The 23,765-nt window shown below is 43.7% G+C and overlaps 1 protein-coding gene across 2 annotated transcripts in view; it reads left to right on the top strand.

Moving 5' to 3' along the window:
• The first annotated feature begins 7,259 nt into the window (after nt 1-7,259).
• The window catches only part of SGCD (sarcoglycan delta), a 322,812-nt gene continuing 306,306 nt past the window's right edge, over nt 7,260-23,765 (top strand). The window contains exon 1 of one of the 2 annotated variants that reach the window (XM_032702866.1): nt 7,260-7,294. The gene's annotated coding sequence lies outside the window, so the exon portion shown is untranslated. Of the gene's footprint in view, nt 7,295-14,595; nt 14,714-23,765 lie in introns of those variants that run through there. The other variant, XM_032702867.1, reaches the window with a different exon arrangement.

The following is a 23,765-nucleotide window of genomic DNA, read 5'->3' as shown; positions in this document are numbered from 1 at the left end:
TAAGTGATTTTTAAAATCACTTCCAAAAAAAGGAGTCTGAGGGAGAGATTATGGGTGTATTGCCTGATGCCAGCATGAGTGGGGTGAAGAAATTGAGTCCTAAGTTAATGTTGAATTAATGTTGATAAGTGATTAGAGTGAAACTGGAAATGGCAGACTGCGAGTAGAATATCTTAGCATTGCTTATGGCACCTTTTTAATGGAAAATCCAGGTTACTTTACATAACAATAATTTCTTCCTTGGTATTTTAACTGGGGCTCTTGTCAATATGGCATGGACTATGGCATGGACCACCACACTGACCACGCGTGGGCAAGGAGCATTTCTTCTTATATGTCTCTATTTGGCAGGTCCAAGATCTGCCAGGGAGCTTGTCAAGGTTGGGACAGACCTGTTTCTTCCAGTCTCAAATTAATTCTTTATCCATGAGACTATTTTTTATCCTGCTGTACTGTCTGGAAATGACAAATTATTGCTGTAGATAACAAACACTTTCTTCTTCTTCCTCCCCACTGGTTAGCACTTGTTCATAGTGCTGTCCTTCCTGGCTTCAATAGTCGTTAAAGCCTGTGTGAAAACCCAGGTCACAGTGAAATGTCAGCACGCAAAACCAGTCCAGAATGTCTGGATTGCTGATACAGACATGCTGCATTTCATCCCTCCCTCCTGAAATCAATAAGTGTTCTCAGCTCCCTGTACGAGGGGTCCCAGCAGAGCCTTCACTGTAAGTTTTCTGCTCTGCTCTATGGTTTTGGCTAAATGTCCTGAGGTGCTGCTGCAGAGCAGGCTCATGGCACGGAACGCCAGGGCTGCTTCAGCCCCTCAGGACTGCCAAGCCCAGCACAGAAGATATTTTAAATGCCATGAATATTTAAACCAAACAAAAGTCAAGCCCTAAAGCATCCTGCTTTTCCAAATTGTGAGAGCTCTGACCAAATACAGACACAGGTAGTTTACTTAATTAAAATTAAGCCTTCTTTTCCATTTTCCTTCTCTTCCTTTTCCAGCAGTACCCCACTTAATGCCTGTGGCAAGATTCATCACCTGGAGGCTGGTTTTTTATAGGATTTGACAAAGATCATTCAGAAGTCAATATTTTGCCAAAAGCAAAGTGATAAGTCTAGTGACTTGCATCTAATTACTCCTTTCTTTTATGTTCTTATGTCTCTTTTTTCCCCTCCTCTTTTCATTGGGGCTTTGAGTTACTGACAGCAGAGCAAATGAGTTATGCTCAGGAGGTATGAATGCTTCAAGTTTGTACTGGGCTTTGCTCTCTGCCTCAGCTTCATTTTGCATGATTTCTGAATAACAGCAGGAGCACTGAGAAGCCGTCATGTCTTTATGTACAAAACATACAGCTCTCCACTGAATTCTTTGAGGTTGCCTTGTAACTTGATGAGATAGGCAACAGTGGTTCCAGCAGGACAAATTGAACTTGTTTAAAGGAGCAGAGTAGGGAATGGGCAAAGGAAATCATGTTCCCAGATACCCAGATACCTTTACACTCCTTCAAATAACATGGGCTGAACAAAAAGAGGTGGATTTTGCTACAAAGATATTTTCGTCTTTGTGAATGGACCTTACGTAGAAACCAGCATAAAAATTCTCTCAGCAGCTGGATCCCTTCCTAAATATTATCACCCTTCAACCCATAAAGTTATGGCTCTAGCTTTGTACTAAGGTAGTTAAAGAGCAGATTTTTCTGGGGCCCTAAATCAGAAGCTCATGTGCAGCAATGGCTGTGTGCTGCCAGGCACGTACACAAATGACCCAAGTCACATTTGTTCCATTTTGGTAAAGTTGTTTCTGAGCTTTTGCAAAGAAATTTCTACTGAAGATTTTTGGGTTTGTTTGTCTGATTATCTAATGAGTGCTAGTGAGGCTTTGTAAGCAGGGTAGATGTGGAGGAGTACTGAGAGGAACCAGATTCTGTGCCCCTACTTTAGGCATGTGGTCCCATCAAAGCCCTGTTTACCTGTGAAACCTTCCTAAATTCAGTTCAGTCTCCCTGGGAGTGAATGAGCTAATGCTCACAGGATAGTATGGAACATGTCTACATGGATTTCAGAGAGAAGGTTGTTGTGAGTAAGTATTTGCTAAGACTCAAGCAGGCTAGTTAGTACGCAATCATTTTGTGTTAAATAATTCAAAAGCTGTTGCAAAAGTAAATTAGTAAGTAGTCTAAACAACATACGTTTATGGCAAACTTTATCAAAGAAACCTAATTTTTGCTCTCTGATTATATTACAAGTCTGGTTGACAAAAATGATTGAACAAATTTAGTGCATTTAGACTTATGTGAGGTGTTTGACTTGGCAGTGAATGGCATGCTGATTAAACATTAGCACCATTCAGTAACATTAGAATATGCATTAAAAGGATAACAAAGTGCCTGACAGGGCTCAAGAAGTAGCTGTTGATGGGGAATCAGGGCTAAATGGACCGGTGGTTTCTGGGGCACATGAGGGTTAAGTACCAAAGCTCTCTGTCGGTTATATCAATGGTCTGTAGCAAAACACAAGATGAAAAATACTTGTAAAGCACAAAGAGAATGGTACCCAGTGAAGAAGAACGGAGATTGGCATTGGGGAAGGTGAACCTTTTGGTAAAGAGGATGAGGAATTCATCACACTCTGTGTTGGCCTGTGCAAGGGCACGGCCCTGCAGGCTGGAGCACGGGGAGCACTCACGGGATGAAGGGAGCAGTGATCCAAGAAGCCTCTGCACATTGATCTTACTGTGATGACCTGACAAAGGGAATTTATGTGGCCTATAAGTATATAAACAAGGGAGTACTGAATAACAGGAAAACAGGTCATTTTACTTTTATCGCAGCATCGCTAAAACCAGGTCCCAAACAGCAAAATATTATGTTGAAACTTTGCAAGGATATGGAAAAGTTGGAAAGTGGATGGGAAAGAAAGGTGAAAATTATCTGAGGGTATGAGGAAATGTTTTACAATAGAGGCCTGAAAGGCTCAATGTGTTTCACAGACCAAAAAAATAGTCTGAGGTGATTTTTTGGTGCATGAGTCTGTTTCTGGCAAGAAAATAACTGTCTTAAAAGGAGAGAAAATGAAGGAAGAGCCCATACCTGAAAGCTGAAGAGGATATTATTAAATGCGATGTGGGTTTTAGCGAGTTTTTGGGGGGCTTATTTTATTTTAACTGGGAAGTCATTTTAGTCATTAGAGTAATTTATCAAGAGAAAAAAAAAAAAAAAGTATTCTTTGCTTTTTGATGGCTCCAGAGCAAGACTTGGTGTTTTTCTCCACTATTGACTTTCTTGGGACTTACAGCTCTGTTCAATTAGGAATGGCTGGGTAAAATACAGTGGCCTGTTATAAGGTCAAATGAAGATCTAACGAGTCTTCCTGGTCTTCATCTTGTTGACGCTGTAACTGCACGTGAACACAGTGATATTAAAAACAGCCTCTCCCGATTTCAGAAGGAAAAACTCTACCAGCGTTATTAACTTCCTTGTGTGTGACAGTTGTTGCTCATACATTTTTAATGTTTTAATCTGGAAAGCTCGTTGACATTTTGTTTTGAAACACACGGTGCCGCTCCGCAGCGGAGTACATTTGTTCCTGCAGCTGCACCATCTGGGCAGGAGAGTGAGGGGGCTGCCCAGGACTGCTCTGCCCAAGCGGCCCCAGAGGCTTGGGCAGGATTCCTCAGGTGCTGGAATTGCTCCACTGCCATCACCACGGTTTGTGCTCAGCTAATGTCGAGGCTGTTTTGGGCAGCTCCAGCGCAGCCGGGGCTCAGCTCTCTGCTCCGAAGTATCAGCAGTGGCAGGCAATGGTATGATAGAAGGAAGAGATTTATGGCGCAAACCTGATTCCAGCATCAAGCTTTAAAGATTTAGAGGCAAAAGGAACAACTACAGTTATGAAATATGTCAAGGAGTGTTTCCTATCAGGAAGCAGTGAATGAACTCACCACAGCTTGGCCCAGCTGTGTCTGTATCTACCCATGTTGCAGGGCTCTGTCTCCAGTATTAAAGCTGACCTTGTGCTGAGCCTCTGCACAGGAGCGAATGTCTCTCTGCTCTTTGGCTGTTACCCACCCCAAGCATAACTCTCTTTGTCAAAAAAATCCTCATATGGGTACAAATTATGCAGTGCTCTCATTCCCAAAGCCCTGCCAGGCGGGAATTGCCACCTTCTCTCCCCACCCCCATCCGGACCAAGCAAAGTTTTGGTTTAGATTGTCCCAGCTCCAGCCTCAGCATAGGGGATTCATTATAGGTTTCCTTTCTTACCATTTTTGTAATGACTTACCCGTTTCTTGCAACTAAACCTCAAATGAATTCACATCTCGTGTAGCTGTCGGTGACCTCAGGGACCTTGGTTACTGCAATCACAGGCAGCAGTCCCAGCATACTCCAAGGCCAGTGCCTCTAAGCAGGGAGGAAGGAGTGGTGCAGGGGAGCCTTTAAATTCCAAGGCGAAACTATAATGAGCTGTAATCATACCCAGAGTAACTTCCCTGCTATAATTCTCAGCAGGAAAACAATTACATTGCAGCAGTATAACCAGACAGACATGTTGTAAATACAAAACATCCTTTGGAAATACATGCTCCATATTCTAAATACATTTAGAATTAAGGCAAACAATTCTTTTCTAATTGGGATTCAAGGCAGACGTGCCGAGGGGCTTTGGTTTTTTTTTTTTTCCCCCTTATGTTTCTACTTTTTTGTTTAGCAGACATTTAAAGGTGCTGTGTTAGTTGATAGGTGGATGGCACACTCAGGCTGCCATTGGAGAAATAGCAGGGGAGAACTGACCCCCACGCTCAGTCCATAACACACAGGTGGTTACTTCTGTCCTTCTGAGATGAAGGCAGGGGTGAAGAGGGGGTTTGGTTGGGTTTTGGCACCAGAGAGGACAGCAGGACTGCTGAAGCACAAAGCCAGACGAGATGCAGCAGCTCTGCTGAGCTCGAAGGCTCCAGTTGGTTCAATACCCTCAGTGTGTTCTGGTCACTAGGGGAGGATAGAGGATCACAGAGCCTGTGGGTCACAGACACACTCCTCATGAAAACTGGAAATGCTGCAAGATCTGTCTGCCTGAGATCCTGCTGCTTCTGCTACAGTAGAACTGGGAGAAGCAGCTGGATACAGAAAGGAAAGGTTCGCTTTCTTTGTGCCTTATTTGGTGGAGAACACCCCGTGTTGATATCTGGGGCATGTTGTCTTACCCCAAACATTCAGGATTTGATTAATGGTCATTTTAAGTGGTAAGATGTTGATCTGCCAGAGCTTATTTTAAATTACTTGGCTTGAAATATGCTTCTGAACTCTGTGCAGAGAGCCTGTATTGTATGGCCAGTCTTCGCGAACGAAGGTCTTTACCCTTCGAGCCTGCGCAGTGGATTTTTTTAGGTGAGACACAGTGTGCGCTGAGCTGAGCCCACCCTTTAATCCTGAGGTTCATCTGCCGGGGCCGAGCAAGCTTGGACAGTGGCAGTGAGGTCCTCAAGACGTAGGTTTGTTTAGAGTGACCTTCTCTTAGATGGATGGCCTTACAGGGCTAACGAGCTCCATCTGCCCGGGGGACTCCTCTGACCGGGAATCGAACCCGGGCCACGGCGGTGAAAGCGCCACATCCTAACTTTTTAGGATCTTCATTCATCTTTTGAGGGGTTTTAGGCAGTATATGTCCCTACATTGCTCAAAGAAGTAAAATTTGGCCAATTGCTGCTCCCTTGTCCAATCCCTCTTGGAGAAGGGTAACTAGATAGGCTGGAAGAGTTTCTTAGTTTCTACCATCCCTCATCCAGTTCAACAGGAGAAGAAGATGGGGTGGGGGGAAGCAAGGCTCTAAAGAAATATATTTGAAAATCTACATAGTTCTCTGGGAACAGAGACACCTTCTTCATATATATTTTAAAATCACTCTCCTGTGGTACATTCAAAATGATGGTTTTATAAACCTACAGGAAGTTTTTCATTATCTATTGAATACTTCAGATATTTTCCTATAAGAGGAAGATAAAAGTTTATGTGCTTATATCAGTCAGGGTATGGCTTCACATGTTGCAATGCCCAATGACTTATTCTGAAAGCGACTGTTAAAGTTACTGTGAGATGTTCTAGCACCTCCTGTAAGTGTCCATCCTATTTCCACTGATGTTAGTGGACATTTTGCCACTGTCTGTAATAAGAAGGACTATATTGTAGAATTTAGGGACAGCAGGGTGAGTTAAGGTTAAGAATAGTGAGTGCCAATATCCACCATGAATGGAAGTATTGCCTGAGGCAGAAGATCAGGACAATGCCTTTCTGCAAAGATAGAAATAACCAAAATTTCACATTTTGAAAAAAAAAAAAATAATAAAGGAGCGGGGGGGGGGGGGGGGGAGGAATAAAGAGAGATCTTCCAGGGATCACAAAGCCAAACCTACCAGCGCTTTATTGCAGCTCTCAAAAGTGTAGAAGTGAAGCCCATAACGATGAAATGCATGGCTTGAGGGCCAGAGCTAAATCAGGCTCTCAACACAGAGCAAGGGCCACTCTATAGGTATGTTTGTCATTGGAAGTAAGGGCTGTGAAGCAAACAAAAGGGAACAGCTGATGTTTAACAGCCACTCTACAGCCACAAAGATACCTCTGTCTCATATCTGGAAGCTTGTATGGGGAGCACATTATAGGTTTCTCTGTGCTAGCAGGTTGTAAACCTGAGTTTCCCCTACACATGCTCATTTTCCATGCTTGTTCTTTCTTACTGTGAGTGAGTAGGGAAGATAGGTTCAGGATGGAGCTTTAGATTTGTAGTCATTAAATTTCCATTCAAGTTTGCAGTGAAAACACTAGTTTGCATGTACCAGAGCAGGAGCTTCTAAGAGCACAAACACTTTGTGCATATGCAGAAGTACAGATATATGTACACACACAGGTACACACACCAAAAATACAAACAAGAATAATTCTGCTAGGCATTCATAGAGCTTCTGGTCTGAAGAGAACATGAATTTTCCTATGTATTTGTCTTCTTTCCGGTGTTTTCATTACAACGATTTGATTTGCTTAGAGCAACAAACACCACATGGGGTAGGCAGGGAAATAAGCAATTGTCTTTACATTTTGCCTATATATATACCATTAGCTTCACACAAAATATGACTCACCAGCAGCAGGTGTCCTGCTGTTATGTTAGGCAGATTAGTAATGATAGGGAGGGGGCTGCTCTCCCTATATGGCATCCCCGAGGGAAGTTAAAAATAGCTCAGACTTACAGCAAAGTAAAAGTATTTGTGGGCTTTGAACGAAGTCTGCTTCTGAAGGTAAGAATCAGAACTGATCTGTTTAATCTGCCATTCCTTCCTTTTTTCTTCTTCTTCTTTTTTTCCTTGGCAGCTGATTGGCAAATGTTATCTGGCACAAGGCTGGGAGTTTGGAATTACAAACAGTCGTCTTCCGTGTTTTGTGGAAACAGGGTGGGGATTGACCAATTAAAGGAAATCAGTGTAACAGCATTCGCAGCCGAGGCAGAAACAACAGAGCAATGTGTCTTTTTCTTTCACCTCCCTTTTTTCTCTCTCTCAGTTGTTAGAGAATCTGAATGGCACATGAGCAATCTCAGCATGTGACTCTGCTCCGAGTAGCAGGCAAGATATTGCTGGTAGTTACTCCCACCATGAAACAAGTCCAGTAAGCAAAGGTGTCTGCAAAGTTATTGTAGCAGCAGAATATGAGAAGAGAGGAACTGTTTGTATTTCTGAGGTATGTGCAAATCAGGGTGCTACATGAGCTCCATGGAAGTGTGGCTTTTCACCCTTGTTGCTAAATGCCCATGTATCTATATACTCAGACACGCCAATGGGCAGACTGCCTAAAAGGAAAACATTGTTTTTCAGGGGAAAACGTGGAGGATAATTGTATGTGTATGATTTTTGTGTGTGCACATCTGCGTGCATCCACATCTGCACCGATGCAGGGAGATCCCAAGCAAAGCCCCACAAGCTTTGCACTGAGCCACCACCTCCATGGCTTTGTGCAGGACAGAAATGGAGTTGTAAGGGCTGAGTTGCACTGCTGAAAAATGAGATACAAGGGCTGCTCGTTACACCACAATAACCTCACGGGCCATGATGGATTTCCCCTGACCTTTTCGAGTGGCATCACCAATATTGACAATGAGCAACTTTGGTGTTGTGGAAACCAGATAAAAATCCGACAGCCCCATGCAGGGAGTCCCTGAGAACAGCAGTGTGTGTCACACACTTGTGTGAGCACGTGTAGGCATCTTCACCGAGACCTGCCATCCCCTGACTCTGAGCCCCAGTGGATAAGGAATTTCTGTGTGTGCCTCCTTCTCCGCCCTCAGTTAGTGCTGGTTTTGGCAAATGAGTTAGAGAGGGGTGAGCGTGCCCAGGGACCTGGCTGTGGTGTGGGGAGGAGGTGTCATGATTTTGATCACTGTGGGTGTCTGTCTGCCTGAGCTCCTGCAGTAGGTGTTGGAGCCCATCAGCAGCATGCCTGGGATATCTGGGCTGTTCCTTGAGTTAGTATCAGTTCCTGGCTGGGCCAGTAACTCCCTTGGCTGGTACAGGGGAGATGGCAGAATCTAATTTTAGCTCCCTGATGTTGGGCCAGCTTCTACTAAAATCAGCATCAACGGCAAAACCAACATTAATTTGAGTGGGAAAAGGATTGAACCCAAATTAATATATGCTGGCCTTTGTAATTATCTTTATTGGCTGATAGGGAAGGAAGACCTTATTCACTCAATGCATTTCTGTGGCTGCCTGGCTGTGCTCCAGTGATGCACCAGCCTGTGAGCAGACGGGTTGGGAGAGTGGGACAGGAGTGTTGTATCCCTGCATGAGGGGCTGTAATTCACTGTCATCCCCAAATGATTAAATCCTGCTTATTTCAAACCAGCAGGTAATGGAGCAACACCCACAAAATGGTGGGTAGGATTTAGCTCCAGGTGCTTGTTGAAAACTTTTCCTATTGAGTCCAAAGTTCAAATCCTGGTCCCTGTGAACGGCCACAGAGGAGAGCATGTAAGGTTTAGTAAGCATTAAACATTGTGTTTTATACTGGTAAGAAAAGTGAAAATTGAAGAAAACAGCTGAGAAACACAAGAGGACAGGTCAGCTCTGCTAAGTGCTAGAGATGGACATAGACTAAAGAGAAATCCTATTTGGCAGCACAGAGAATCTGCTGGGGTTGCAGTCTGAAACCTGCTCCACAATAACTGTTTCTTTCTTCAGTAAACCAATGTATTGATTAGGATAAGCAGAAAGGATCAGTCTCAATGGAGATCTTCAGGGTGTTTTACCACACTACTTAGTTCAAAGGGTCACAGTTGATATTCATGTGTTTTTCTCTCCTGAGCTAACTGGATATGACAGCAGAGAATGTAATTTAGGGCTTTTTTCTCTTTCTGAAAATGAATTGCTACATGAAATTTCATTTGCTTACACATATTTATGGGGGGTCCCAAAAATCTCATCTCCATTGTGCCAGCTCCTGTTTAGCACAGACTTAATTTTGCAACTTTTAAATAAATTCTCTTGACAAAATAATATTGTGGCATATTGAAACAAAGCAGACATTTCAATAGGAGCCTGCTAAGAGCATTGTTCCTAAATGCACACACCAGCGTTATCTTGGTGATAGCCCAATGACCAATTAAAACAAGGTAGCCCCAAGATGCCATAGAAATGTACTGTTGGTTCTGACCCTTTCATGGGCTCTCCAGTGCCCTTGGGTCTCCCTGTTTGCTATGAGAGGGTGCACAAATGATTTGCTATTGAGAGGTCATTCTAGCTTGTTTATTCCTCTCAATAATAATTAATTACAAGGACATTGAGATGCAAAGAATGCCAGGCAAGCTCACAGAAAGGAGGCCACCACGGTGGGTGCTGTCAGTAATCTTCCTGCAAAGACCATAGCAATTCTTTGGGCTGGTCTTCTTTTGCTGGCCATCTGCTTTGCATTCCCTGGTGGTACTTCAGTTTGGATCTCCGGTTTGTTTGTCATTTCAGTCTCCCCTTTATTATTTCCAGAGCCAAGTGAACCGCTGCCAAAGCCAATGCAATGAGATTGCATTGAGAGCTTTGCAACATGGTATACTTTTCTTTTTATCTTGAAGCCTCAGCTCCTGGAATTAGTTGATTATGTTAGAATCCCAGCATTCATTAAAAAAAAAAGAAAAAAGAAAGTGGATCTCTGCTCCTCCAGAACTAAGGGAAAAGCTGAAAAAAAGGATCTCTGAAGACTTAGTAATCACAGGCTAAATAAAGAGGCTTCCCCCCCACCACCACCCTTGACATCAGACTATTTTACAGACAATCATCCTATTTCTGAATCTCTCACTCTCAGTTTTTTGAGTTCTGGGTGCTGGCAAACCTGAGAAGCAGCTGTTCCTTTCTAAAAGCAGGGAAAATAAGTAGAGTCTCTAATAGGAACAGTTATTTTAGCTTTGCTTGTGCTGCCTTTTTCTCTGCCCCTTCAGCCCACTGCCAGTGGGTCAGCACGGCACTGGGAACCCATTGCAGCAGCTCAAAGGACCACTCACCTCCCAGTAAGTCCCAGTGAGGAATGGGAGGACAAGACTTTGTGTTAACCAGGACTGTGATTCCCTTGAGGTCAGGCAGCAGCAGCTGCTGCTGTCACTGACCCCATAACTTTAAATAATCTTAGCTATGGCTGTCCGTGGCACATCTGAAATGTGATTAGGGCTTGCCCAGTTCTGGGGTACAGACTGTCACTCTTTTCTCAGCTTGGGGATATATTTGGGATGCAACTACTAGAGCTGGGAAGGGTCCATCATTTATATTGCTGTTTGCCTAGTGCGCTACTTTCCTACTTTTATTTTCAATGGGAAAAGAGAGGACACTTCAGACTGATTTGACAAATATTTGTTGGTCTGGATTTTTCATCACTCTGGGCCGGGCCCTCAGGGAAACATATTTCTTTATTGCTTTTTTTTATTTCTTTTTTCTTTTTTTTTTTTTTTTTTTTTCCGGTAACTAAATGGAATTAGCATTCCCTGCCATTGCTGGCCAACTGGATCCATGCACAGTGCAAATCAGTGCAAACGAAGGACAACAACACTTATTGGAGTAATGAAAAAAGGGAAGTACTAAAAATTAAAAGAATAACAGAAAATAAAATGAAGAGCCATAGGTCAAATTTCTTACTGGACTAACTTGATAAAAGTTATGGTGCTTGATACTTCCCAGTTTTGCTGATGTGCTTTTCTTTTGCCCTGACAGTTTTCTTCAGTATTTTGCTATACCTACAGCAGGTAGAAGGAGGGCATGTGTAGAGGCATCAGTGTAGGGTTATATGGTGCATTCCCTGTCCTTTAGTTAGGAATTGATTTTACAGACCTCTGATGAACCAAACCTGACACTTCATTGGAACTTAAAGGGCAAAGTGAGGGTCCGGGCCGATAGAGGAGGGTAGAACAGCAAGTGGGCATGTGATGGACAAATTCTCCACGAACACAAGTATAACCTGACCCTACACCAGCAGTCAGTAGCTACTGAGCTTATTGCAAACAAAATTTTCTACGTTGATTCTTAGCTCCAAAATAAAACGTGGAAAGAAGCATTCATTGCCATCTGCTAAAATCAAAGTATTTGCATATAGTTGCAAAACAACCACTTTTTAAAGTAGAAAAACCCATTTCCACTGATCTCCTCTCCACACATGGAACTCAAAGGGAAAATCACCTGGAGCCTTTGTCCCACACTGGGCAGCCGAGTGCCTGCTGGGCACAGTCTCCTTTGCTAAAGGCTTTGGCAGGGAGAGGATGGGGAAAAGCAGAAGTAAAAAAAAAAAAAAAAAAAAAAAGAAAAGGAAAAAACAAGAATTGTCCAGTGATGGGCAACAAAGCTGATGAATGATCTGGAGCACAAGTCTTATGAGGAGGAGCTGAGAGAGCTGGGGTGTTCGGTCTGGAGAAAAGAAGGCTCAGGGGACATTGTTGCTTTCCACAACTACATTAAGAGGCTGTAGACAGGTGGGGGTTGGCATCTGCCCAAGTAAAAGCAACAAGAGGAAACAGCCTGAAGTTGCACCAGGGAAGGTTTAGATCGGATATTACGAAAAAATTCTTCACGCAAAGGGTTGTCAAGCAGTGGAACAGGCTGCCCAGGGAAGTGGTGGGGTCACCATCCCTGGTGTGATATGCAGATGTGGTACTTAGGGACATGGTTTAGTGGAGGGCTTGGTAGTGCTGGCTTAAGAGTTGGATTTGATGTTCTTGATTTTAAATCCTTTTCCAACAGGAGTGGTTCTGTGATTCTATGAGATGTGGGGGAGGAAGTGGAGGGAAAAAAAAGGGCATGGGAAAGCGGGAGAAACGGCGAGAAGGGGAGAACGAGGAAAGGGAGAACAGTAGGGTGAAAAGGGCGAAAAAGAAGAAAGTGGGGTGAAAGAGAAAAGGAATAAAAGGGGGGGGGGAGGGAGGAGGGAATTAAAAATAAAAAAAAAAAAAAGACATCAGAGGAGGCAGCGGCGGTGCCGGTGGCGGTGGGTGCGGCCGGAGCGCGGGCGGGCAGGGCCGGGCGGGCAGAGCCGGGTGCGGACCCGCCCCGGCCGCCCCCCCGCGGGGCCGGGCGCCGCGGCCGCGTGTCGGAGGCGGCGCGGCTCTGCGCCGCGGCGATAGGCAGCGCCGCGCCCCGCTGCCGGAGGAGCCGCTCCGCCGCCGGCCCCGCGCTCCCGCCGGCATGATCTCCTGAGGGGCGAGCCTGCCCGCCACCCCCCCCCCCGGTGAGTGCCGAGGGGGTGCCCGGGCGGCGCTGCCCCAGCCCCGCGCTCGGACTTGGCGGAGTTTCGGCGCTTGGCCAGCGCTGCCCTTCGCGGGGAGCCGCGGCCCTTCGGGTGCTCCGCGGGTCGCCGTCGCGGTGCCCCCCGCGCATCCCTGCCTCGCATCGCTCCTTCGCATCCCTCCCTCCGTATTCGTATTCCGAGAGGGAAAAGTGGCTCCTGGCAGCGGGCGGGCGCTGCCCGGCCCTCCGGAAGGCTCGGCCGAGGTTTGCGGGGGATGCTCTGTGTCTGCGGGGGGCGAGGCTCCCGCGGGGAAGGGACTCCTGGAAGTGACCCGCTGGGATGAGGCTGCGGGGGTGCGCGGCTGGATGGAGCTGCCGGGCTGAACGTTAACGGCGTGCGTGCTGGGGGGGCTGCGGAGAGGGGCTTCGGCACCTGGGAGCAGCAGGTGAAAACGGGTACAAATCAGGCTGAATCAAAAAAAGCTGTGGGAGCCGCGGGGAATGCGACGGGTACCACCAGGGGCAGCGGTCGCGGTCGCTCTGGTGCCGGGAGAGGCTGCCCCGACCCCGGGCTGTCCCGTCGAGCCGCTGCCGTGGGTCGGTGCCGCGGGCGGGTCCCGGACCGGCCGAGCTGAGCTCGACTGCGGAGCGGGGCTGGTGCGTGGCACTGGGAGCTCCGCGAGATGCGAACTTGGGGGTATGAGGTGCTGCTTACAGGTGAGACTAAAGCTCGAGCGTTTCCTGCATTGCTGTTCTGTACCTATGGGGAAAATGTATCCAGTAGCAAAAAGTTTCTAAGTAACGGATTTTCAATGAGAAGCTCCTGAGTATTACAGAATTTCATAGGCTTTTGGTTTTGTTGACAATGCCTTCGTTTTCTGGTGGTCTTCTTGGGGAGTAGCTACTACTGCAGAAGATGCCTTTTGGTTTGCAGTGTTAAGAACGTTCGTGGAAATGTCTTTGCTTTAGCATTTGCGAATTTCAGGTATAATATGTAAAAGGCGAATAAAAAGTCAGCTATAAATATATATCAGAATATGAAAGGGTATAAAACCCATGGAGCCAAGTGCTTCCTGTTAAGTCAACTTTTAAAACAGCTTCTCCCTAGACAGCAATTCACATTTTTCAAGGGGAGAAAGGATGGGTGAAAGTGAATTGCTCAAATTAAGTCAAAATGAATTGCTTAATATTCAGAGAGGTTGATAAATGAACCATTAAATCAACACTTGCATAGTGTCTCATTGAAAAGAAAAATGAACAACTCTCCATTGTGTGCTGGGCAGAATAGGTCAGCCAGTGACGTTGCTACATCAGTGTGCTGAACTGAGTCCTCCTCCTGCTAACAGATGTATTTGCTCAGTGACATTACACAGGCATGGGAACAAGCTCTCCTGCCCTCTGTGATGAGTAGCAGCATCTGCTCTAAATGACCATAATCATCCCAGCTTCATCTCGAAGGAGAGAAGTCTTGGTTATGTTTCATGTGGCAGCAATTAACATAATTTTGTTGACTTCTCACGTTGATGTATATCTGTTGAGAATCCACTCTTGTATTTCAAACTGTGTTTTTGTTTTCTTCCTCCCCTGAGGAAGAGCTGTATATTTGAATGCCAGTTTGAGGAAGAAATTGTACTGATAAATGGAAAAGTAAGAGTCATCATTTTGAAACAAAGCAGAAAAGATTCCTTGTAGTAGAAGCTTTTCTCAGAGCATTACTTCTGAGCAATGCAGTGTGAGCTTTGCTTCCAAACCCTTTGATTAGCATAGGTACAACTTTTGCAATATTCTTGTTGCCCCTGAAAAATTACCTATGTTTTTGCTCCTTGAAGTCCTTGAAATTCTTTTGTTGGAATGCACTGAGGATGTTGGCTCTATCCTTATCATGCCTTCTGGAAACTTCTGACACTTTGTTTGAAGAGTCGTGGATCATATGCCCCTGGTGTTTTTCAGCTGCACCTCTTTGCTTTGCAGGTAACTTAGAATAGCTAATTTTGCTTAAAGCTTTTAAAACTGAGGACTTGACAGCTCTTTTGTTTTGTGCATGCAAACTGAGTATTACAAAGGGGAAATTATGAAGATTTTGATTTTTAATGCTCCGAGAAACAGATTATCCAGGCTCCAGCTGAACGTGGGGTTGTAAATTGACTTACAGCTTGAGAAAGCTCCCTGCCTACATGTCATTTGGCCAAGAGAGAGAGCCTGTGTGCAAATCTTCAGACAAGCAGGGCCATTTATTCAGGTGTTTATAATTAATAGAAGTGTGTTACGTAATGTGGTCTGTAGCTCTTTATTTCAAGTGATGTGTGGACCCACCACACTTGCACAGAGCCTTTAGGTGATGGGTTAGTAGGTGGGTGCAATAGAAGTTGCTTGAAGGCATAGGGAGCTTTATCATCTGTGATGAAGCAGATGGACAAGTAGGTGTGCTTGCTCACGGGAGAGGAGGTTCTGGATCTGGAAATACCTTTACTTAGTGCCTGATGGTGGTGTGGAACATTTTTCGGATGCTTTGCTATTCTTAAAGGCCAGGGTAGCTGCAGGTACTTTTGTGTGCCAGCAATGTCTGGTTTTAGTAGTTTTCATTGCTTCCAATAGCCCTGAAGAATAGAAGAAGTAAAAAAGTTTTTCTGAAAACCTACTGTGCCTTGTAAGGTTATCCTGCTGCTTCTGTTTCCTTGCTTGCTATTTTTCTCTGAAATCATAATGTATTTCTTTAGTTCTTTTGATAAAGACTTGAACTCAAGCTTGCTGGGAAATGGTCACTGTATGCTGAGAAAGTTGCTGGCATCTGACTTATTTGGGAATACTGGAGGAAAATATACAAGATTCACTGCATGATTGAATCCTCCAGGGCAATCTTCTAACACTGCAGTTCTCTAGGTGAAAAATTAACTTTCTTCATTGTCTACTCCTGCTTTTATTTAATTTGTGTGAATCCCAGGCTCTGTTACGAGTTTACATCGAGTCCCTTAGGTGTGCTTGAAGTGGAAAGTATCTCAGCCTAAAAGCTCATGCACACTATCACTCTCTTGAGTCCATTTGTCTCTGGCCACCAGCAGACACCTTGATCCTGTCAGCCCAGAACAGTAACAGAGGCAGGATTTGCACCAGCCCACAGTTCCTCACCTTTGAAATGTTTCCTGGGTAGTTGTAAAAAAAAATTATTGACAGCTACCTTGGTGCTTTTCTAGAAGTTTTGGCAAGGTAGCACTTTAGATGCAGCTTAATGAAAATGTTTGGATTTTTGGATGTGGAGTGAAAGCATAGGAGCTTTTTGCATTTCATCTGCAGCTTTTCTAGCACAATGTACAGCTAACAGCTTGTCTCTCATTGATTTTAATAATAGACTTCTGCTGAATATACCTGGAGTTGTTTTAAAACATATTAACTTTTCTGGGGGCAGTAGGTTACTAAACACAGTAAAGAACTTCGTTTATATAACCTTGAAAAATCTTAGGTTTTAGCTACATTTTATGTTTTCCCACTCCTGGGTTTAAAATGGATCCTATGGGAAGGCTGGTATTTTTTCCAGTTTGGGGCTAAATATTTAAAAGAAAGCTTTCCCCTGCCCACTGATCAGGGGCTGGTATGAGTAGCGTATCTGTGCATTTTCCTTGTGAATTCTATGCTTTTTTCCCCTCTGCCTCAATCAGCTGTGCTCAATAACAAGCCACTTCCAGGTGAGCTGTGTCTGACTTGTTTGGAAGCGGTTCAAAAGGATCCCACTGACATTACCAGGCAGTGGGTCACCCTTGAAATCCTGCCATTCTGGCATCAAACCTTTTTTTCCTTTTCTTCGTCCCCACCTTGATTCCTGATGTATTTTTAGCTGCTGTTCTGTTGAATTTGAATAGAGCTAGTGAAAATGGATGTGGATTGGGTTGGTGGTTGTTTTTTTTTTCCTTTGAGAAATAGGGGTTTTTATTTTTTGCTAAGATGGAGCCCTAGGGTGATTCATCTGCTCCTCTGCTTAGCAAGAAAAGGTACTGGTTCCTCATGGAGGTGAAAACTTCGCAAAGTCTCAGCATCACCACTCAGTCAACCACAGAATCTGATATGGACATTGGGGTTTTATATTTTTATTATTTTTAATTTAATTATGGTTTTAAAATTGAGCTGCTGCACAGGGAGCTCCCTGAATCTAATGCACTGTAGAGTGGTAAGCTGGTAGTATTGCATATACCTATTACTTCCCTTCTTTGTCCCAAGGAAACTGTAGGGTGTGTCAGGTTGGGTGCTGGAGAATTACTGTGAATGCAGAAGAGCAGTGCTGGGACCACATCCAGCATTATGTTGTCCACTGTTGGGATGAGCCAAGATTTGCTAGGATCACCCCAGCACATGAAGTGCTGGTGTAGTCTTTTTATCTGTTCCTTGTATGGAAGACATGTGAGCAGTTAGTCTCATTTCTTCTTTGCAGGTGTGGCAGCGAGAGCAAACCATCTAGCCTAAGATCTTTTGTGCCTTCTCTGGAGGTGTCCCTGGTCTGTAGCTGAGGTACAGCTTTCCTCACCTCAGCAGGTCTTTGCACCAGCTTGCTCAGCCCTCAGCCGAGCCGTGGGGGTTGGCAGCTCCAGCCTGGCTCAGCGCAGTCTCTGTGGGTGAGGTGGGAGCGTGAGGCTGAGCATGTCCCCGTGCCTGTTTCTTCCTTTTTTCTGGCGTTAGCCTGAGAAATAAAGTTTGTTCCCGTGCAATCCTGACACGACTGAAGAACCTCTTGCTTCAGGCAGCTGTGTTACTCTCTGTAGTGCTTGGATTGCTCAGCAGAGGGAGAACAGACCATAACGCAGAAGGCACCTAAAACCAGCCAGAGCCACATCTCTCTGACAGACAGCAGGGAGAAGAGTCCCGAAGCCTCCATCCCTATATGATTTTTTTTTTTTCTCTTCCCTTCTTGTTTTGATGCTCAGAGCTAAGCTGTGATTTTTCACCCCTTCACCAAAAGTAGCTACCTCAATCTGTAGGTTAATGGACTATTTCAGATGGCAGAGTAGGTGATAGAAAAGATGAGTCCAAATCCAGAAGCAGCATGCTTGAAAAATCTCACACGTCCAAGCATTTCCTAAATATTCAGGAGCTTTCCTAAATATTTATGAAGAAATGTTGGAGTTGACCTTTAGTGACTGAAGCTTTACAACACATCCAAAGATAACAAAACAAACCCCTTGAATCAGTTGCAATTCAAGCAGCAAGTAATGCCCATGACTCATTTCCAGGTCAGATCTTTAACTGTTGTAAATCAGCATAGCTCCATTACCTTCCCCAGTGCTGTGTCAGTTGTGCCACTGGCTGGAGGAATGGCCTGCTATATTTGGGGGGTAAAGTTTGAGCAGAAGATTGTCACTGAAGGCTTTTTAATTTTTTTTTTTTTTTGAGGATGGGACAGATATTTGTTTTAAAGAGGAAAACCTGTGCTCAGGCTAATAGGACAGCATGGTTCAGTATAGATTTGCTCCCCTGTAGCACACTGTGTGGAAATCCAGGAGAATTAGGCATTTGTTTGTTGTCAGAAATGTCGGTTTAATGTGATAAAGAAAACAGCTGTTAAAATGCTGCCAGATAAAAGCAAGATGATAAGTATGAATGGGGGGGAAAAATGTAGGAAATTCCACTCAATTAAATTGAATCAGCGTTGTGGAGACCTGGCTCTTTCCCCATCTGCCACAGCCCAGCGGGTGGATGTGGCTGGTTTCACAGGGCGGTGTTTTCAGAGCAGGGAGTATTAGTGCTCTTACACCTCCTTAAATCAGTGAGGTGCCGTTGCTGATGGGGTTTAGTAGGTAGGGCAGATTGGCTGTTTGCCTGGTAGCAGGGGCCAGCTGAAGTGGAGCAGGCTCCAAATTCTCACCTGTGTGATCAGAGGTTGTGACGTGACTCTTCATCGGGCAGTTCCCAAGTAAATGTGTTCTTTTGAAGCATGAGCCAAGAGTCCGCAGAGGCTGATGATAGGGGTCTTAGCCCTCTTTTAAACAGGGAAATGTGCCCAATAGGCAAATGTGGGATGTGCTACTCAGAAAGCAAAAGGAGCATTGTTGAGAGGTGCCCGTGAGCCAGGGGGGAGAATTGGTGACGGCTTTCCCATCATCTGCACTTTCCTGTAAACCAATGCAAACCAAGGCCAGCTTCCGAGTTTACTTTAAATGTCTTACCGTTCCTCCAAACCGGCTATGAAGGGTCTGTGTTCCTTTCCTGTCAGAGGACCAGGTCTCTATCTTTGCTTCCAGCTAAGCTCTGCCAGGTCCTTTCCCAGCTCACAGTCTGCCTGTACGGCTGTGCTCTGCTCAGAGCAGGCGGTAGGGGCGATCAGACCGAGCTGATGCTATTAACGGCACGAGAAACACCTCTCTCCTGAGGAGGGTTGTCTCTGCTGATAATGAAGCTCTGTTTCACTTGGGACTGAACTGCTGCCTTAGGGATCACGGCGAAGCACAAATGAGGATGCAGCACTGGGCACTTCTGCAGCCTCTTCTACATAGCAAACAGCTAATTAAATGAGAGACTTTCTAAGCTGTTGGGCTGCTGCTAGACTGGCTTCCTGTAGAAGAATCTTGTGCAGTTTGTCTTGCTCCAGTAACTTCTTGAAGTCTTTCAAAAACTGTGCGTTGCCAGTAACGCCCAGCTTTTATTCTGACTTTTAGGCAGTTGCAAGTGTGACATCTGAGAGTGGAGCTGGGGAGTGAGCTTCAGCTGTGCTGAGAGTTGTTCATGTACAAAATGCATAGCCATGGTGTGGACTATGAGAGCCTTTCCATGACTTAAAAAATAACCTGCAAATCTCTGCTTGTATTGAATTACAAAATCGTTTATGCAGAAAGCATGAACTTTTCTTGAGTGTCAGCATGGGCAGCCTCCTCCTCTTGCACTTATTTTATGGATATAAATGGGATGTAACTGGATTTTCTGCCTTGTTCTATCTGTCTGAAGGAGGATAAAATTCGCTGTTACTGTCAACGCTCAGGTAAAACAGTAAGACTGAGTTTTAGTGGTTTTACATTATCAAGCTCACATATACTCCAACTTGAAATTTTATTTTTTAGTATATGTGACTTCTCAAAGAAATGAATCCAAAATAAACTTTAAAGCAAGGATTTACCTATTTAACCTGACTATTTTTATTTTGTTTCAGTGAGATCACAGAAGAATCAAAGCCCTTACAGAGAACAGCTCAGTTTTCTGCTTACATTGTGCTTCTGAAGAGCTGAGTTATTTTGCAGTTTTTGTTCACAGAGCTTGCAGGAAATCATTAGCTGTATTACTGTGTCAGTATGGGCACTGGGAAATCCACTTTTATCTGTTCCTTCTTAGCAGTGTGCCGCAAAAGACTTGCCTTGCGTGTACTGAAACATGATTAATTTTGGGGGGGGTAATGATGAAACTGCAGTGCTTTGATAGGTTGAGTACTTTACACTATGCCAGAAATGGATACTTAAAGAAGATATTAGATCTGAATGACATATTCAAGAGCAAGTTATAGGTTTGAGTTAGCTAATAGGGAAGAGGCCAGCTCTACTGCCACTGGCATCAGTGAAAATACTGAGAATGAAGTCAGGCATGCAGTAATTAATTACCTACAGATGATGGTTTTTGAAGCTGTGAATAAAAGATTTTATGTATTGTTTGAATTGTCTTAAAAATAAATCTGTTAGATATTTTTCCTTTTTTCACCCTGTTTTCTTTGTTCCTCTTCTTTCTATCTGACTTCAGCAGAAGAGCTCGTTGGCTGCCGAGCAACAGGCACTTCCACATTCCTCTGCTCAGGCTGGAGTATCTGACAGTTGTGGCATGGGCCCTTATGCAGGCTGATGTTATATGCTGTTACATGCTTTAATTTCACACTTTGAAAATAATCTTGAAGGTGGGCATTTTATTGGTTTAGATAAAAAAGCACCTACACACTAATTACTGAGTGTTACAGTAATGATGTTTTCTGGAAACAGGTATTTCTGAAAGAGCTTTGTGAAGCCAGAGGTGAATGACTTTAAGTATCACATTTAACAGTTGTCTTATTACTGACATGGAGGATATTATAGTTATTATAGTTGAATCAGAAATAGAAAAAATGGTGCACTTAACTCCATTGTTCTTATTTTCAGCTACACTGTTGTGAAATGTCTTCACTGAAAAGTTGAAGGAGAATAGTACCTGTGAGGCTGAGCTGGTATTTGTGGGAATAGTAAAGGGAAAAGCATGGCATAATGAAACCATGGCCTATCTGAGACAAGAACTGAACCTTTGGGAGTAGCCACCTTTACTTTTCTCAGAGTGCTCTCTTTGTTACATCGGGGGGAGCTGCATGTCATTTGTCCCTGGTTCCCCCCCAACATATTGCAACAATTTCCAAACCAGAATTATAATGTTGTTAAACTCGTGTGTGTTACTCTCAGTGTATCTTTACAGCTGAAGAGTCCATTATTTTGATGCCTATGTGGCACATCATGAATAGTTGCAGTGCTGGAGTGTATTGCCAGTAGTCTCTGCTCTGTCTTGAAGAATGAAGGTGTCTAATGTAGAAAATGAGAACTGGTTTAAAAATGAGTTGGAGACCGATCCTGGGATCGCTCTAAAAACCTTGGCTGTGGCCCCTTATTTGACTACCATGAAACTGTGTGTGTTCAGTCAAATCTTTTGAAAAATAATACAGCACAGAAGTTTGTAAATAGCAGAAGGGTTTCTTACATGATTTTGTGAATTAATAGTTTCTGTGTAGGAGTGTTCTCAGCATCAGAATGTACAGTGTGCCAGGACTTGCGTCATTCTATTGTATTTTAGTTTGTTCATAGAGAAGAAGAGGAATTAAGAGAGATTGGGGGAGATTCAAGAAATCAGAAATGATTTCTCCAAATTTTGCAATCTGGGCAGTTGGTAATTACGAACATGGTGGAAAAACCTATGGTGGGGATGGAAATTATGCTTTCAGAGAGTGACCCAAAAGATGGATGTGTTGCTGATGTAATAGAATAGCTGCTTCAAGTGACTGGTTCATCCTTACCTATTGTTTTGCCAGGAAAAGAAGATTTGGTTTTAAGGTGGGAAAAGGCTGTTTTATGATTAATGGCACAAACCCCCTTGGTCTTCATGTGCTTCTTGTGCTATGCAAGGGTGTTCTTACGGATCAAAATACTTCTTTTTTGGCCCTTCCATTTTCCTACACTTATGGGAAGCTTCTGATCTGCTTGAATTTGGCTTTGCATCCAGCCTGGACATGAATCTTTGAGCTACAACAGCATAAGTTGTTTAACAGACCCAGGATACTCTAACCTAACCTGAGCATATTATCTGGTATTTTAAATGTCTGTCTGTTCAGTGCTGTGCTTAGTACTCCCTATGTGTACTCTTTAGACACAAAGTTGCTTTTTCCCTCAGCTTGTAGAGGGGAAAAAGGCAGCATGTGCAGCTTTTCGGATGAAATAGAAAATTCAGTGTCCAGCTGAACTTAGACCTGTCCTTTTTGGGATGGAAGATGGCTCTGGAGGGTGTTTTTTCTTTTCTACTTATGAAGCAATTTGAATCTATTCTACTCATAATTTCAAGCCTTATATGATATTTCCCATTTGTTACCCTAATAAGACCAAAGGTAAAATTTTATAGCACATTGTGAGCCGAATGGTTAATGTCTTATTTGATATCTTTGCTTCCAGGGCAGATGGAAATGAGAAAAGTGTCTCTTGCAGATCTCAGCCCAATTAATACAATTTATCTAAACATGCTCTGGCTTATCCTACTAACACTTCACAAGAAAGTAGAAATTGTCCTTACTGTGTCTTCTACCTCACAAGAAAGTAAGAACAGTGCAGGTGGTCAGACGAAAGGCTCACATAGGCCAGCATCCTGTTGGTGATATGTTGGTTTGATTCTTCAAGCTGTAGAGTCCCAGTATTCCTACTGATGCATTCTTGACATGTAAGGATTTTCAGTGTTCAGAAATAATTTTGGTCTTCTGATCCATCTCAGTAGCATGTCTTTGTATGTTGTCTTTTAAAGATAACCAGAAATAAATGCATTTTTATAATGTCAGAAAATCATGATTTATCTGCATGGTATTTTATATTTCAGTCTTGATATGTTTCCCAAAAAGTTCTAAAATTATTTACTATTTTTTGGTTGCTGTTGAGCTGATGTTTCCAGAAAACTGCCTGTAGTGACTACATCTCTTTTCTGCGTTATAACAGGTAATTTGGAGCCTGTCAGTCTGTGTGGACAATCAAACTTTTTTATTTCAGTGCAATATCTTTGCATTTATTAACATTTAGTTTATGCCTCATTTTGCTGTCCAGTCACAGTGTCTTGAGACTCTTCTATAGCTTTCATGTCGGTTGTAATTTTGCCTACTCTTATTGTTCTGTTTGTCAGTGTAGTTCATTACCCCCCCTGCCCCTTCTCAGACCATTAATGGATATTTGGACCAGTACAGGTCTCAGCACAGATGCTGAGGTGATGTGTTAACAGCCTCCCATGGTTGTGACAAATGATTCTTTATTCTTTCCTTTACTTCAGTTTTTTTTTCCTAGTTGATGATCCATAAGATGCCTTTTCTTTCTATCCCCACATAGTCTACCTTTTTTAAGGCTTTTCTTAAGATTCTTTGAGACTCTTTGCTGAAGGGTTTGGGAAAAGCCCTGTGTACTGCATCAGCCACCTGCATATCCCTGCAGACCATGTCACCTTATTCACATGCTCATTAACTCCTTCAGGGAAGTGTAACAGATTTATTGTGCATTACTGCTCTCTGCAAAATATCTGACCCTTTCTGGGTATATAATGCTCCCACTCATTCAATTCTTTATTATATTTTCTATCAACTCTTTTTGTATTGAAGTTAAACTCAGTGGTCTGTATCTTTGAACATTTGGCTTTTTTATGAAATGTTCCAACTGTGGAAAGACAATGAAAGAAGTCAAATATGGTTTGCATAATATTTTATGGGTATTGTGGCATTTTGGGGGGTTTCTTTGTCCCTCTCCTGACTGTAATGTTACAGTTTTGTTCAGAGTTGTGGGGTCAGAATCAGAAATCATGGAAATAA

This window comes from Chiroxiphia lanceolata, chromosome 15 (assembly GCF_009829145.1).
Source record: "Chiroxiphia lanceolata isolate bChiLan1 chromosome 15, bChiLan1.pri, whole genome shotgun sequence".
Lineage (NCBI taxonomy): Eukaryota > Metazoa > Chordata > Aves > Passeriformes > Pipridae > Chiroxiphia > Chiroxiphia lanceolata.
Note: the sequence above shows the minus strand (reverse complement) of the source record. Positions and strands in the feature narration are given on the sequence as shown.